A 12,800-nucleotide genomic window follows, 5' to 3' on the forward strand; every position below is an offset into this window, starting at 1 on the left:
AAGAGAGACATTTCTGATTGTGTGGGCCAGCGTAGAGCCTACAACAGATTGTCTGATTGTAGGCAGACTTAATGTTTTTTGGTGTGGGGTTTTTTTGTTGTTGTTTGGTTGCTTTTTAATTTTTTGTATGAAAAGATAAAAATATAGTTTTCTTTCTTTTCACTGATGTCATTTACAAGACTGCTTGTAACTGTGTAGCTGTCCTGGCTGTTTGAGAAGTTGTAAACAAATACTTTCCACACCAGTTATCTTAACCTGAATCAAGTGAAACAGGATATTTGCCTTTGGATAATATTACACAACTTCTGCCCTTAAAAGTAGGAAACTGAAATTTTCAATGAGGACATTTTGTCCCAGCAGGCTGTTTTGGGATATTCAGCTGGTAATATGTTTTTTTCCACAAAAGCTGCCTATGTTAGTTTGAGATCTAGAATCATATGAGTCAAGAAGGATGTAAAACACTGAGGACTGTGCCTGGCACCCAGCAGTCTCCAGGGTATATCTAGCAGTTGTCACTTCTTCATACAGCTTAGCACTTTTTTCATTAATTGTTAGAAAACATTAAGAATTCCTCTCATGCCTTCTATCCAGTATCATTATTGCACTCATTACTGAGTTAATTGCAGTAGGCAGTCATTATTTTAATACTTTTCCTGTCACCTGTTTAAAAGAACTGCATATAAGCATTAAATAATACAACTACTTAGTAACAGCATTGGAAATGGAATTCAGACATCTAATGGAATTATGCTACTCTCTAAGCTCACAATGTTAAAATGCAACAAAAAGCAAAATAGGGAACTGGAATGAAGGCAAAAAACTTGCTCTGTTTTAATTAAGGAACAGTTCTTACAGCTCAAGTTAGACTATAAGTGTACAAAAATACAAAACAAGATAAAACTTCCCATTGCATCTTATTTTAGCTGGAACTACAAAATGAACTAAGAAAAATAACAGAGCATGTGCCTCAAAAGAAATATAATGGACAAAAGAGAAAAGGTTCCGTTAAATTGAAATTACAGTTGTCTCACATTTCTTAACATTGAATGTACTACCGCAAAACAGAAACAAAATCTAGGAAACATTACTGTTCAGGTGTTTTCATCATGTTAAACCTTTTTTGCATCAGATGAGAGAAAAGACTTATTGAAAAGAGACAGTTAAATAGGACAAAATCCTTCATATGCTTTATATTGAAGAAAAAAAAAGAACCAAAGTTCCAGTCATCCATGAAAAGAATACAGTAATACATTATAAACTGCATGCTAATCATAGGAAAAATATTTGAAAGGATGAGGGTCATATCCAGTCAATTCACAGTCAAATCCTCCTGGGTTTTGCATTGTATTTTGAATAGTGTAAATACATTTATACAGATGAGTCCCAGTTCACACCCTGTGGAAAAACCGCAGGAGAAATGGTGCAGTGGTAGTGGGCCAGGAGGATGCTCCGTGCCTGCTCCTCTACCTGTGTCCTGTTTCCACTCTGGGCTGTTTGTAGGATGGTGGCAATCTGAACCCATACTTTTTGTTCTCTGACTGTTTTCCTGCTGTGCTGTGGCTCTGGTGATGCTGCCCAGCCCTAGTCCCATGTCCAGCAGGGCTGAACAAACTCATGGCGTGAGATGCAGTGCTCTGAGTGTTAACAGAGTCACTGAACCATTTTGTTATGGTCCAGCTATGCTCCTTGCTAAAAGTTTCCTGCCAGTGATACACTGCAACAGTGTAGGCTACAAATGCATTACAGCTGTCAGCCAGCTGTAAATAACAACTAGTTGCATTCAACACGCCAGACCAGTGCAAGAGCAGAGCCTGAGGAATCTATTTTGTTTGGAATAAAACCAAGCCTTAGCCATAGTTCTGTCCAAATAATTAAACTGAAGCTTCAGTGCCCTTGAAAAAGAATCTAGGATTGCTATTAAATAAAGATTGAATATTGAAAACTTTCTTGATGAGGAGAAAATGTCAAATTAATGTACATTTGCAGTCAGGACACAGCCGTGGAAAGTTACCTCAATTTAAGTCACTGATTGAGGTGTGGGAAGTAAAACAGTGATTTCAGTTACTTCCTCAAAGAGGAAACTGGAATGAGAAGTCAGTATAACAAGTCATTTGTTTACTCCCCAACTCCACCAAACATGGCTCAAGCATGAGGCAAAATTTGCAGTTAATTACAGATGATTGAAACAGTGAAAAACAAATCTAAAAGTAATGTCAAACGAAGCAGAAACAGAACACAGTATTTGGGGAGGTGACCAAGAAGTGCCAGTTCAGCATCACAACTCAAGTGGCAGCTGTAGCAGTGATCAGCTGATTTCTGGAGGTCACAGATGTAACACTGAAGTGAGATTGTTCCTTTGCCCAGAGATTTGCAGATACAGACTTGATATTGGTAAGAATTCCTGGTAAAGCAATGCAACTTTTAAGAGACACCAAATAATGTTTATAGTGATTATAAAATGTAAATTGTAGAGGCTGATATTAGATTATTCTAACATTTATATGATTTATATCATGCCTGAGCTACTTCTTTGTTACTTCTGGCAGGAAATGGCCTTGTCCTGGCAAGCAGCAGGATGTGGTGCATTAACTGCTATACTGGAGCCTGCTAAAATATTTTCAGATGCAATAGCTGTCTTTCAGTTACTCATATAATGCTTTATTAAAATTCCAGCAGGAAACATCAACTATCTCCTTTGTTGCCAAATAATTATCAGCTTTAATAAAGACAGCAAGTTAAAACAAAAACTTGAATGAGCATTTCTGGCTAATGTCTATACCTAAATATCAATATCTTCAATCAAAAGAGGACAAAGTCAAGGTTGAAGTTAGAGTAACATGGCCTTCATGTTTTATAGATTAAGTCTTTCATGAATGTGTCTACACTATAGTTTAATTTTTCATGTGATGAATACTGAATTCCTTCTCTTGTCTGCACTTTTGAAATTTGATGAAATGGAGATTTTGTGTAGAAATAATTAAATAACCAAGCAGAGTTGCCATTTTAACTTTACTGGAAAACAGAAAGTTAAATGGGTCCATTTTGTTCTGAGCTTTGACATGAATTACAATAAATGTCCTTCCTTTCTTTAAAAGCTTGCTTGGAGAAGTGCCATCAAATCAAATCTTTCTACATCATTCTTTACCAATAAATAAACAGTTTCAGCATTTAATGCAGTTAGCAAACAAGACTGGTTCTTCCAAACTGGAATTCAAGATGCCTTTTTCTTTTCCACACCACCTACCCTCAGCCCATCTGGAACCCTTTCTGGTTCTGTCTTCTGGAAAGTTATTTCCAGCTATTGATTTGCCATTTCTTAAAACAGCACCATTTACAAGACAGTAATAAGTGTCATTTCACATAAGGTTAAATATTTGCATGAACTGATTTTTCAGAGTTATCCAGGATAAATTTGTCCTTATTTTCTTGGGTATGGCTGTTAGCTTATTTTTTTTTCTATAATGCCCCAATTCTTCTAAAATCAACAACACTCAGAGGGCTTGTTACACTGCAACTCAGCAAAAATGCTATAAATTTGTCTAGGATTTCAATTTATTCAAGGTCAGTATTTTAGTTCACAGTTACACCTATGAATCTGACATTCACAAAACACAAATGGTGAGATTAACCTGCTTCTGAACAGTGAAAGATAATCTCTGTCTGACCTAAATCACTTCAGAATAGTAGAAGTTATTAGTACAATGTGAGTCTTTCCTTTTACATGACTTACATCCTGTTTTCAAGTTCAGACTAGTTAGGGTGTCTCTAGCCTTTGTAATCTAATCCCTGTCTTTTCATTGGACTGTGGGTGGATTTGGCTAGAAAACTTCTCAATGATGGATATTGTTGTAGTGCAATTTTATTCTGAAAACGCATCAAAATGTTCTGCCTAGTATTCCTCCTCTTGTGGATCCCTGTTTGACAGCCGGGATTTATGAATTACTATGAGCCTTGCCAATATTGTGTTTTATTCAAATATTTCATCAATTAAGGGGAATTCTGTTCAGATAATGTGAGGGATGTGAAAGCTAGATCCCTTGTTAGACTGCTTTTTGAACAATTTTCTGGCAAGTCTCAAGGCAATGAACTGATGCCTCCTGGATGTCATTTTACTCTCTATTTTCAGCACAGAAATGAAACCTGAGTTGCATATATTAGTATCAGAAAAAATCATAAATGTTGAAGCTTTGGGAAACTAAAATACCAAATTTGAGATCCACCAGCTGCTTTTTCCACAGACAACTATGCAGCCTAGTTCAGAGCTATTTTCTAAAATTTTCAGCTATTTTCAGCCTGCCATTCTTGTAAATGAAAATAATTTACATGCTGAACTTATAGCAGATTTCTTGTAAATGGCTTGAATAATAATCACTCTTGGGACAATATTTCTGCTTATATTATCCTTGTGTGCCATGGGTTGATTTCTCAGCATTGAAGTTCTCGTATTTGTGTGGTTGTTTACTTATCTTCCCTTTAGCAGAAAGGGGATGATCATATGCAGTGGCCCCCAGTACGACACAGACAGAGAATGTTTCAAAAACCACATACATAATCTTTGTGGAGAGCTCACACATGCTGTTACAAGGCACCAAAAGCTGGTTTTTTGCTAAATGTCATTTTCTTCTCCCACAGGACAGAAATAGAGTGGCAGAAGAAAGAAAAATAATCACAAGCAGCTGAAGCCCTCCCCTACATCCTTCTGCATTATTTTGCCATGCCAGAGGTAGGTAGCTCACCCACTTGAGTAGGTGACCCAAGCTCTGGAAGGCTAATTGGTAAATTACTTTCACAGACCTTGACTGTGCAGATGTTGCTGTCAACTGGAAGAACATCTGCAATATGTGAACATTTGAGTGCAGACTGCCCTGTGAGGTTGTCTCCTCCTTCCATTGCATCTTCTGAGGTGAAACCAATTTCAGGCAGGGCAACACCACTTGCCAAGGCCTGCAGTCCTGCCCTCCTGGTCAGCATTTGCACCCTCAGCCACCACTACCTCTGGATCAAGACTGAGCTGCCATGTATGTCCCCTGGCTGTATCATGTATGACTATGGCCTGGGTGGTCAAGCCTGATCAGGGGGTATTGCTGTCTGCTGAAGGCATGTAAACTGCTGCAGAATGCATCTCAGTGCATCTTGTGCCTATGTTCAAAACGGCAATTGTTTTAGTGTCAGTATTGCAAGAAGGGTGTGGTTTAGAGCAGAGTTCAAAGCTCCCCAAAATGTGGGGTGAAAAAGCACAAGAGGATACAATGCTCAGTCAAGTTACTCAAGCTTTTTCAGAGAAGAATTAAATTTTTATTGATTCTCTGTCCTTGTGAGACCCCTGAGCACTGACCACAATTTCTTAAAATTGTGTGTCTGTCTTTTTGCAGCCTTTTTAAACTTCACTGTCAGTCTCTTCATGAACCTCAGAGAGCATCAGGACTTGCCATTTTAGAAGTACTACTGGGAAAATCCCCTTTTGGTTCTCTGCCCAGAGAACACAGAGGAGAACCTCCCCCAGGTGTGCTCAACACTGGCAATGAGCAGCTCAGAGCAGCATCACACACGTGGATGACAACAGTGTGTGAAAAATGAGCTCCCCTCTGCAGCAGGGCATCAGCCTAGCCCAGGGGATTGGGCACAGTGGTTGCTGATGCTTGGTACAAGAGTGAAACCCTGAAACAGGGCTCATGTATGTATGAGGTGATTATTCACTTTCTCTCCTAGGACACTTAGGGTTGAAACAGCATCAGACATCAGTGTAGACGGCTGTGAGCCTGAATTTTAGTGTGCTATTCAAAATTGTGTCTTTTGCCATTTCTCTGGCTACCACTTCAATTATGCAGGGAAAACTGCCTTGGCATCTTTAGTGTGAGAGTTGTTAATTTTACAGAACAATCCCTTAAATGGGTAGAAACTCAAATATAAATGCATGATGCTGGATCTATTGCACCCACTGAGAACATACACTAACATCCATGCCAACTATTCTTGGTTATAAATGATATAAATAATTGGTTGGTTTAAGGGTTTAAAATATTGATAGTAACACATGCAAATTTAAAGGAGGCTGTGTAATCTAGTCATTGGGACTCTGCACAGCCATCCTGGCAACTGTTTACCTCTTTTATGGGCTTGTTGATGTACTTGAGCAAATCACGTCATTGCTGGTCCTGTGTCACCCCAAGAATGTCCGAACTGTTGTTAGATAACACCAGAAAAAGGAGCAATGTGTAAGGTGATTGGTATCTTAATGCAGAAAACACCGCATCAAGAAACCATATATCCTTCTAGAAATCACTGATTACAGTGCCTCAGAGACAGCTAATCCTGTGCACCAAAACACATCTCCAAATCTCAAGTTGAAAGTCTCAGAAATAACTCATGCAGTAATAGTTATTCTGTATATGGTGGAGATTTGACCAACAAAAACAATACAGTGAAAAAGATCTCATCAATATACAGAAAATGCCATGTATAAAAACTTCTTTTGCATTATTTCTATTCTCTTCATGACAGAAACATTGTACCACCAAGTGTCAAATGCAGATAAAAAGGTTGAACTCCTCCAAATTTCTTTAGAGTATCTTTCAAAATTAAACATGCATGGAGTTTTGTAATTTTTGATCACACCCCAATACACAGGGAAGTACAGACATGAATTAATCTACCCATGAAATTTAATAACTCATGTTTACATGATCTTGAATGAGACTCATGGAAACAAACAGTAAATATATGCTTTAAAAAAAATCTAGCTACTGTTGTTTTGACTAACAATGAAATCAGTCTTGCAGTCACCTACTGCTCTTACTTAAGCAGGAAAGAGTAAAATTGTAGACAAACTGGCTTAAACACCATAGTGTTAGAAACATTAGTAAATAAGCAAAAGGGGAAAAACACTGAATCAATTTCATAGAGATGAAACCCTCAACAGATATATAGAGATACAGATGCAGAATTATGTCATTATATAGAGATATACTGATGACCAGATATATCACTATATGGAGAGATATACATGTACTTAAATAAGCCACCCTCCTCTGTTGGTTACTGTTAAAAATAAATGCATAAAATTGTAAAGAAATCAGTGCTCTTTGAAAACTGACGCAAAAACTAAGAATAGGAGACAGAGAAAATTAAGATAAGTGAGAAAATATTTTTAGGGTTTGATGAAGAAAGCTTATAGAATGAGATAAAAAGTTTTACATAATAACTGTGGGTCGAGTTTTTATATCTCTTTGAGAAATGATACTAGTGTGATATTTGCACCAAATTCAGTGCAAGATTGACAGCTATAATGCTAACAATTAAGAAAATAAATAAGCTTCTAGTTTGTACATTTGAAGAATGTTAGATATCATGACCAATAAAAACATGAAAGAGGATTTCTATTTAAAGGCTGAGATTCAGAAAAAAAATAGGCTGAAAAAAAAATTTAATCAAATCAAGCCTCTTTAGCAAACAGAGAATTCATACATAATCACATCTACACTTCTAACTACAGAAAAGGGATTTGCTTATGAAGAGTACCACATTTTTCTACTTATTCATAGTTTGAACAGGGGATGCATAAAATAGATCATGACATAATGCCAGAGCCTGTCACAAGGATGGCAAACCTAGAGTTAGACCATCAAGCTGGCTTGAGACAGGCGTAGAGACATGCACGTGTGAGCCAGCGCTAACCTTGGAGCTCTGGGCTTCTCTAATCTAACAGCTGACCATAAAAAAAAAAGGACATAACATAACCCTGCTACTTTGGCACCTCAGTCATTCAACTTGCTGAAGTTAGGTTTTTAATGCTAAACAATATTTTTTGGCACTTCTGATCCCTAAAGTACCATTCTTGTTTTGCTGAACTAAGAAAACAGAGGCTACTCAATAAATCTGACCAGTGACGTGCAGTATTGCTCTATAAATCAGCATTTATTCCTGGGTTATCTAATAGATAGACAAAAAGACACTAAAGAGAAAATAAATACATTTTCAGGCTTAAATTCCCTTCAAATAACTCTCAAGTGCTGGAAGAAAATATTTACAAGCTTGTAAATTGAAAATTATGCCTATGTTAGAAGGAGATTTCACTGTAAGACTTAGCTCTGAAAGACTGAATGAAAACTGGAAAGAGGGATTGCATGCAGCATCCACTACACCCTTAGAGACAGTACAGTAGTTTGATGAAGTCCATAAAGTTGTCATGGACTACACTGCAGGGTACCACATCTCCAAAACAGGCAACAGATTCTTTGTGGGCACCATCTGTAATTGTCCTGACTTCAACCACTGACTGCAGTAAGCAGGTGGCAATTATAACTATGGGATTAATGACTGTGACAGCTATGACTATATTCCTCTTCCAGTTAATGCTATTCTATGGCAGGCAAGATGCATTTCTTTACATGCTATAATTATTAATGTGAGGGATGTCTGGGTAGTCCAAACACATATGCTTTGAATTCAGTCATTCTTTGGATCTACTAGCTAGATTGCATCCTGCTCCATATTTCTCCTGGATAATTATATGAACTGGGAGTCTGGCAACTCATTAGGGCACAGATGAGCTACATTTAAAGTATTAAGAAAGAACTTGTATTACTTTCTACTCTTTGCTTATAAATATTTGGATTTTTCCATGTATTCAGTCAGGGCTACTTAGGAAGACAAGAGGTGCTGTGGTAGCAATATCTCTTTCTGCTTATCTGTTATGACAGCAGCTCTCTCAGTGACTGTTTATTATCCCTGCATGGATACTGCTCATTGTTTACAAGCCAGTGCCTTATTCTGTCTCTCAGACTTTGGGTTTTTACACACCCAAAAACTGTAAGCTGCAGCCATACTGTAGTGTTTGCAAAACACCTTGTTCCAAGAAAGTGTGCAGGAACAGAAAGTGCATAGACTGGCCTTCAGTTCTTCTCTTTGTATCTCACACTTGTCATGTGTGTGCCACCACCAGTTGAGATTTCGTCAGCTGGTATGTGGGCAAACCAAGTGACTACACTGGCTGGATGAGTTGCCTTCCATTTCTGCATGGGAAATACCTGGCATCTCCAGAGATGAAAAATTACGAAGTGGAAGAGACACAGTCAGAAACTCTGAGCTTTTTGAAGAGCATCTGTCTCCACTGAAGCAGTCTTTTGTCCCTCCAGCATTGTGCTCAAAACATGAAACTCAGATGATGGTGTCATGAAAAAAGGAAGTGGCAGTGACTTACAGATTTCAGTTATGGAATATTCTCCAGTGAAAACATACAGTGTTCTTGTGCAGCTTTTATCTTAGAATTATCAACCCTAATATAATTAATGCCCAAAGCACTAATTAATCTGTCATACCTATTTTGTACAGCAATTCAAAACCCCTCTCTCTCCCAGTGGATCAGTATACAGGATTCTTGCCACATAACCATTTTTTCCCCATTTACAACAAAAGCATTTTCCTCCTGGTGTTGCTCACTGATTTCAGATCACTGTTCAACACTGAATAAATTATAATGTCCACCCTGGCAATGGGTTTCTGGACAGGCACTAAAAAAGGGCACTAATGAATAACTGTGCTTGTGACTGGCCTACTGCTCCTTTGCTAAGCATTAGGTCCACCTAGTTTAATATTTTCAAGATCAGGGAGGAATTATCCTCATCTGCTCCCTTCCTGCTCTAGCAGACTGGCCTGAGCATCAAGATTTCATCTCCCAGGACATAAGGAGGGATAGAAAGATGAAGTTTGTTCTTGTTACTGTAGTGCTGCTGCTTTGCAGGAGATAAAAGAGCCCTTGGGGCTGTGACTGACTTCATTAAATACTTGGAAATTCCAAATAATGGAGTAATGGAAGTCAGTAATGAAGTGCAATCATTGCATTGTAGGATTTCAGGCCTTTCTGCTGTCTGTCACTAGTCTGCTATAGCAGTGGTCTCTGTATGGCTAATTTCCCTCCAACACCCCTTGTAAACTTGTCTTTCTTCTGTGTTATTTTTAAGGAAATAAAAAAGTGTAATGCAGGAAGAACCTAATACTTGTGACCCTTACTGGGCCTATTGTTACTTATTCTATTGTGAAATTTTAGATTTTTATTGATCCAGGTAGAATGAGAATGCACTTATAATTAATTGTGGACATCAACAGGCTAGAATATGAGAAATTCCAGTGACTGGATTATTTTTCCAAATAATTCAGAGCTTCAAAAACTAACTGCTGTATAGCAAGAGGCAAGTTTGATTTGTCTACAGAGCAAAGAATCTCTGCCACAACTATTTCTATCAAATAATTGCAGACCGCTATTTTTTCAAGCAAATACTGTGACTAATGAACTGGAGCAATCGCAATTATATTTGAGGAAAGCTCTATTACATGACAATTTTGTGGACAGTTTCACTATTTGTCTCCACCCATAAGAAAGATGCAAATGATAGTTTCAAAGCCACAAAAACAATTTTTAATTTCACATTGTGTACCAGTTTATATAATCTGGCCAATCTTCTGTGTCTGTAAATAAAAATGCTCAGAAAAGGTAAGGAAGGGAAGACCATGTCTTTCCTCTTGTATCGTTCTGGGAAGGTTTGGCACTGGGAGACCTCTGTCCCTTTCTCAAAACACATAATTGTTTCTTTTTCCAAATAGTCAATGACTGTTTACATGGTTCAGAGAATTTGTAATTACTGTGGGAGAAAAAGACAATAATCAGCTGCAAGAATGAGGGTATGTGTGAAGGCGTGTTAGCACGCAATTCAGGTATTTCATTCCATTCATTCTTGTATAACTAGCCAAAAACCTATTCTTTTAAAGCCATTGTACATCTTTAAGGAGAAAAATAATTACAACTATATGTCCAATGTTAAAACATACCCGTCATATCTCTAAAAGAAATTATACTACTGTGATCAGAAATCTGTATTTAATACAAAGAGATATTTTCCTTTTCTCTCCAGCTTTCCTTCTGTTATTGACAGCATTTTAAAAAAATCAGGATTATTTTAAGACACTTCAAAAGCCTAATGGTTAAATCTTCTTACCCACCCTAACAGATTAATGTCAGCTAGAGGGACTAGAGTGAAATAAGCATTGCTTCAAAAGCCACTCTTTTGCTTATGTAGACTCTCCTGGCTGAAGCATCCTGACAAACAGTGAAAAACCTGCTTCCTTAGGGTCTCCTGTCAGGCAAGGCATAGAAGGACCCAGCACAGAAACTAAAGAGTCTTTGTGAAGTGACATGAAGATGAAAAGGACATACGCCTCTGCTTTTGTGCCACCTTCCTTCTTATTTTAAACAGCTCCTCTGTTCACCTGGGAAGCTCCTACAAGAGTTCACAGGCAGAAAACAGATCTCCGTTTAACCTCCCCTTCCCCAGCTCTCTCAGTGCTGTCTCTTTGTCCAGCCCTTTTGAAACATCAGTGGTCCTGCCAAACAATCTTCAGGGAATCTCACCAGGCACTCTCACTGGCATTCATGCCAGCACTGCCAGAAATGCTTGTCCTGGTATGTTCTGGAATTACATTCACCTTTTCCATGACAACATAAATTGGTATCCAGCTTCTTCTTCTCACGTCCTTCTTTGTGTTTGCTTTGTAATGGAATACTGACCTTCTAGGAAGACTTGTATCTGCCAGACCCTGAGCACAAAACCTTACCCTTTCATTCTGTGCCCTGAATTTCATGCCAGCCCTAGCTGTACTGTGGGCAAGGTTGTTTAGTTCTTCCTTTATCTAATTCTGGCCCTCTTCTGTTTTCCCAAAGCATCCAAGTTCAATGCAATCAGGAATTTTCATTTTTAGACACTTAGTCATCAGAGATTTCAAACATGAGCGGTGCTAGGAATGATGCTCAAGGAGTTCCCTTGGCCACTGCTCCATGTCCTGTTACATTCCTTTGCAACAGAGCCCCTTGTTCCCTCCTTTCTCTACCAGTTCCCTCTCCATTCTCACACCATTCCCAGCTGTGGTGACCCACCCACAAGGGGAAGGAAGCACCAGATCCATCCTGTGACTAAAGGCTCTCTTCTCTGGCTCTCTACACCATCATCTATGCCTTAGTTAGTACTTCTCCATATAGTGCCTTTGGGCTACAGGAAGGCCACTAGGAGAGTTCTTGATTAATTAAACATGACAGCATCCATTCATCTAAAATTTAAGGATTTGTACAGAAATGTCAAGCACATTTCACAAAAGAAATTAGTTGATAATGAAGTGTTTACAGAAAGCCGTATGAGATTTATTTCTTTGCCTTTCTCTAGAAAACAGGGAAGAGCTGTCAGGACAGCCGGGTGCCATCTATTCTGGTATATTTATGTTGTGTTTTACCCTAATTTTCAGGTAGCTTCATGTCTTCATAATTATTCTTAACATATGTACAAATTATTTATGTACTCCATGTGCTTCAAAATTTATGCACTTACTCCTGTTGCTGTAATTGTCCTAATTTGTGTGTTTTGTCAGGCTTCAAACCAAGGATGGTTTTCTGAATTAGTAGACTTTTTAGTGTTTCAAGAAAAATCTCCTCAACACAAGCACAGCAGAACAGGCAAACAAAAATTATCAGCTAAATTTTAGTTTGTTTTTACATCCTTCAGGTCAATTAAGGAATAAAACTGATTAGGTTTGAAAGAATTTCTTTTGATCCACATTCATCGTGGCTGGTGCACACCACCCACCAGGCTGAGGGGAAGCAATATCTAATGTGACATGCAAAAGTAAAAGGACACCTTAAGCTTCATTGTACAGATAGATAATGGGCAATAAAGCAGACATTTGAGTTTCTTTGCCCCTTTGAGTATGCCAAAACCTGCCTTTTCACTTCCCAACATGAAATAGAGACCCAAAGGTAA

The sequence above is a fragment of the Parus major genome, chromosome 4 (genome assembly GCF_001522545.3).
Source record: "Parus major isolate Abel chromosome 4, Parus_major1.1, whole genome shotgun sequence".
In the NCBI taxonomy this organism is placed as follows: Eukaryota; Metazoa; Chordata; class Aves; order Passeriformes; family Paridae; genus Parus; species Parus major.